Below are 5187 nucleotides of genomic sequence, written 5' to 3'. Positions count from 1 at the left end.
CCTGGAGGGGTTAATGGCCTGGGTCTGGGGCCGGCTGTGTGGCTAGTTGGGCCTCCTGGCCCAGGGGAGAGGGGGGTTCTCTTTCTTTTTTTTTCTTTTCTGGTTTTAATCTTTTCTTTTATTTACTTTATTTGTTTCTGTTTTCCTTTTCTTATTTAATAGTTTATAGTTTTACAAAAAGTGAAACCCATAGCTCAAATAGAGTTACAAAAAGGCTAGTTCTGCTTCCGGCCGCCCTCGCAACATGCAGGTGTGCTATGGGCGATGGGCCCAGACCCCTGTGCGCTTAGGTTTAGACCGGCGTGCTGGCCTCTCTGTTTTGCCTAGGTGGGGCTGCGACGTGTTGATCTTCCGCGGCCGGGCATGACCCAGGAAAGTGTGTCCGGCCAAATGGGATCAAGCGTGTTGGGTAAGTTGGTGCACCCCTGCAGGGAAGTTAATCTATTCGAATAGCCGTGATCTTCGGTAACAGGACGACTTGGAGTTGTACCTTGACCTTATGACAACTAGAACCGGATACTTAATAAAACACACCCTTCCAAGTGCCAGATACAACCGGTGGTCGCTCTCTCTCAGGGATACGAGGAGGGGATCGCCGGGTAGGATTATGCTATTTGGAGATGCTATTTGGAGATGCTACTTGTAGATGCTACTTGGAGGACTTCAATCTACTCTCTTTTACTTGATGCAAGACGGAGGCTGCCAGAAGCGTTGTCTTCGACAGGATTAGCTATCCCCCTCTTATTCTGGCATTCTGCAGTTCAGTCCACTGATATGGCCTCCTTACACATATACCCATGCATATGTAGTGTAGTTCCTTGCTTGCGAGTACTTTGGATGAGTACTCACGGTTGCTTTCTCCCCCCTTTTTCCCCTTTTCCTTTCTTTCTGGTTGTCGCAACCAGATGCTGGAGTCCAGGAGCCAGACGCCACCGTCGATGACGACCCCTACTACACCGAAGGTGCCTACTACTACGTGCAGTCCGCTGACGACGTCCAGGAGTAGTTAGGAGGATCCCAGGCAGGAGGCCTGCGCCTCTTTCGATCTGTATCCCAGTTTGTGCTAGCCTTCTTAAGGCAAACTTGTTTAACTTATGTCTGTACTCAGATATTGTTGCTTCCGCTGACTAGTCTATGATCGAGCACTTGTATTCGAGCCCTCGAGGCCCCTGGCTTGTATTATGATGCTTGTATGACTTATTTATGTTTTAGAGTTGTGTTGTGATATCTTCCCGTCAGTCCCTCATCTTGATCGTACACGTTTGCGTGCATGATTAGTGTACGATTGAATCGGGGGCGTCACACCCGACATGGGGGTCCCGCATGTCATTGCCTAACTAACTAACTGTTTAGTCAAATTAATTAGCAGGTTAATCTGGTTTAATAGTTAGTTAACAGAATTAATTAAGTTAATAATTCTTTAATTAATTAATTAATTAATATTATTTATTTATTTTATTATTATTTTTAATTCTTTTCTCTAACATTCTAGGATGGGCCCCAGCTGTCATTGGGCCAGGGGCCATAATGGATTTGGGCGCTAGCGGGCGTTGGGCGCAACCCGAACTGGCGCAGCGGGCGCCCGTCCGCTGCCTCAGGCGCGGCCAACCGGGGGTGGCGAGCCGGGGCGCACCCTCGCCGGCGAGCGGCGACGACGCAGACCGGTGCGGGACTGCGTCCGCAGGGCGACGCGTGGCGGAGTGGGAGCAAGGGCGACGGAGGCAAGGACCGGGCGGTGCGGCCACAGGTGCGGTGGTGCGGGCGAGGTAGGCTGGGCGAGGCGAGGCATCGGACCGGGCGAGGGACGGAGCCCCAAGGCGGCAAGCAGCCGGGAGGGGTGGACGCGGTCAGGGCCGGCTAGCAGGGGCGCGCGCGGACACGGCGAGCGCGCAGCCACGGCGAAATGGCGGCGGAACAGAGGGGGAATGGGGGAAGCGTGCTCACGGGGCCCTGTAGTTGTGCTAAAATGAGCTCGGGGAGGCGCCGGAGCTCGGGGTCGCGATGATCGATGACGAGGACGGAGACGGCGCGATGCAGCCGCTGGGGAGGAGGAGAAGGAGGCAGGCCGGCGACGCGGTCGTGGCGACGACGGGCGACGACATCGGGTCGAGGAGGAGCTCAAGGAGGCCGGCGGCGATGCTTCCGGCGAGGGGCGTTCCGAGCGACGGCGATGGGATCCAAGGGCGACGGGGTCGAGCGATGGGCATCGGCGGCGTGTTTCCGGCGACGGCGCGGGTGCAAGGCGTCGGGGGCGGCGGTTGCCACCGCGGGATCCGCACGGGAGGGAAGGAAGAGAGAGGCGGGCGAGATCGAGGGGAGAGGGGGGTTTGCCTCGATCCAGATTGGATCGGGAGGGGGGAAGGTGGCGACGTGGGGGGGGTGGGAGCGAGTGGGTTAGGGTTTGGTTCGGTGGGGGGGATAAAGGGAGAGGGGTGGACCGGATGGGCCAATTGGGCTGCAGTGGGGTCGGTTGGCCCAGGGGATTAGAGGGTTTTCCCCTCTATCGTTTTGTTAGTTGTGTTTTCTGCCTTTTTTGTATTTTCTTTTCTTTTTATTTAATCTTTCAAATTGTTTTTGTTTTGTAAATCATATAGTTAGCACCAAAATTAGTAATAGTAGTTATACCACTAGCATAATTATGTTTGTAGTTATAAAAATAGGTTTTCAATAATTTAATCATTTAAGAGATGTTTAAATAATCGTTTCAGCTACTGTTTTACTTATCTTAGAACAATTAGTTACTTTATAAAAATGTGGTTTCTTCACCAAAATAATGTATGGATTATTTGTCGCAAACGGACATTTTAGTTTTAATGTTTTGAAACTTTTGTTGTTTAACTTGATTTTCAAATTTGAATTTGGATCGGTTTTTGAACTAACCCAAGATCATCTACTGTGACAGAGGTGACGCGGCATCATTAACGGGGTTTACTGTAGCCTAATTATCCGGGCGTCACATCGGCCTTACAGGCTACTACCGGAAGTTCATCCGGGAGTTCGGCCTCATCACGGCTCCGGTCACGCGCCTGCTATGCCACGACGCGTTCTCTTGGGATATTGAGGCGAGCGAGGCGTTCGAGACCCTCAAGCAGGCTCTCACTACGGGGCCGAACCTCCAGATGCCTGACTTTGACAAGCTCTTCATGGTGGACTGCGACGCCTCGGGCGTGGGGTTTGGCACCGTCCTACATCAGGGCGACGGGTTGCTCGCGTTCTTCAGCAGACCCTTCACCGCCCGCCATCACAAGCTGGCGGCCTACGAGAGGGAGCTCATCGGCTTGGTGCAGGCGGTGCGCCACTGGCGGCCGTATGTATGGGGGCGATCGTTCCATATCCGCACGGATCACTACAGCCGCAAGTTTTTGTTGGACCAGCGCCTCTCCACCGTGCCGCGGCATCAATGAATCAGCAAGCTCTTCGGGTTCGACTTCACCGTTGAGTATCGTCCGGGTCGCCTCAACACCGAGGCGGACGCGTTGTCCCGCTGCGACACCGACCACGACATGGACGACGTCGACACCGCGGGGCGGCCCTTCGCATCTGCTCGGGACCTCCTTCCCCTTCATCGACGACATCCACCGAGCCACCGCTAGCGCCAAGAACGCGCAACTCCTCCATCAACGCCTCGCGGGCGGCGACCTGGAGGAGTTGTGGCGGCTAGACGATGGCCTGCTCCTGCACGGGCGCCGGCTCTTCATGCCCGATCACGGCGACCTCCGTCACCAGGCCCTGCTGCTGGCCCACTCAATCGGCCACGAGGGCGTGCAGAAGACCCTCCACCGTCTCCGAGCAGATTTCTACATCCCCGGCGATCGTGCGCTGGTGCGGACTGCATGCGGTCTTGCGTGACGTGCCAGCGCAATAAGACGGAGATATTGCAGTCGGCGGGGCTGCTACAGCCCCTTGAGGTGCCCTCTCACAGGTCTGGGCGACATCTCCATGGACTTCATCGAGGGCCTCCCCAAGGTGGGCGGCATGTCCGTCATCCTTACGGTGGTCGACCGCTTCTCCAAGTATGTGCACTTCATCGCGCTCGGCCATCCCTACCACCGCCACCTCCGTCGCGCACGCCTTCTTCGACGACATCGTCCACCTCCACAGGTTTCCTTCCTCAATCGTCAGCGACCGCGACCCGGTGTTCACTGGTCATGTCTGGCGCGATCTGTTTCGGATGGCATGTATGAAGCTGCGCCTCAGTACGGCCAGTCCGAGGTGGTCAACAAGGTGATTGCTATGTACTTACGTTGTGTTACAGGTGATCGCCCACGTGCATGGGTCGACTGGCTCTCTCGGGCAGAGTACTGCTACAACACCTCCTACAACTCCGCCCTGCATGCCACGCCCTTCAAGGTGGTCTACGGTCGCCCTCCACCACCCATCTTGTCGTTTCAGCCTAAGATGGCCCGGACTGAGGCGGCGGCCGAGCTTCTCCACGGCAGGGATAAGATCCTTGCCGAGGTGCGCCAGCGTCTTCTCCTGGCCCGACAGCTATCCAAGAAGTACTACGACGCACACCACCGCGAGGCAGAGTTTGCGGTGGGAGACTGGGTGTGGCAGCGCCTACTCCACCGCACTACGCAGTTACTGGAGCCGCGCGCTAAGCACAAGCTGGGTCCCCGCTATGCTGGGCCGTTTCTGGTGCTAGAGCGCATCGGCAACGTCGCCTACCGCCTTCAGCTGCCCTCTGGCGCTCGCATCCACGACGTTTTCCATGTGGGCTTGCTGAAGCCTTTCCGTGGCGAGCCACCGGCGGCCACGCCAGACCTTCCTCTGACTTCCGAGGGTTGTCTCCTTCCCGGTCCAGCAAAGGTTTTGAAGGCCGAGCAGAGCCGCGGTGTTTGTCGCTTATTGATTTAGTGGCAGGGTCTTCCGAAGGAGGACGCCACTTGGGAGCACCTCGACGAGTTCCGCAAGCACTTTCCCGACTTCCAGCTTGAGGACGAGCTGTTTGCGCAGGCGAGGAGAGATGTTATGACCGGCATACAATACAGACGGAGGCCCAATGGTGCATGCAGTTAGGGGCTTGGCCCAAGTTATCTTATTGTATTAGGGGATTAGCCCAATTATCTTATTAGGGGCTTAGCCCAATTATCTTATTAGAAGGATTATATAAACTCATGTAAGGACCCGTTTTGGAGTTAAGCAGAAGATCATATTTGCTCGGCTTCCTTAAGGGGCCGGGAGCCC

The 5187-nt window shown here is 55.7% G+C and overlaps 1 protein-coding gene across 1 annotated transcript in view; it reads right to left on the bottom strand.

Annotated features, from left to right (window-relative positions):
* The window catches only part of LOC119331415 (ribosomal RNA small subunit methyltransferase I-like), a 15799-nt gene that overhangs the window by 3130 nt on the left and 7482 nt on the right, over nucleotides 1–5187 (bottom strand). The gene's annotated exons all lie outside the window — the stretch shown is intronic.

This window comes from Triticum dicoccoides, chromosome 1B (genome assembly GCF_002162155.2).
Source record: "Triticum dicoccoides isolate Atlit2015 ecotype Zavitan chromosome 1B, WEW_v2.0, whole genome shotgun sequence".
In the NCBI taxonomy this organism is placed as follows: domain Eukaryota; kingdom Viridiplantae; phylum Streptophyta; class Magnoliopsida; order Poales; family Poaceae; genus Triticum; species Triticum dicoccoides.
The sequence above is the reverse complement of the archived record's forward strand: the minus strand, read 5'-3'. Positions and strand labels throughout refer to the sequence as shown.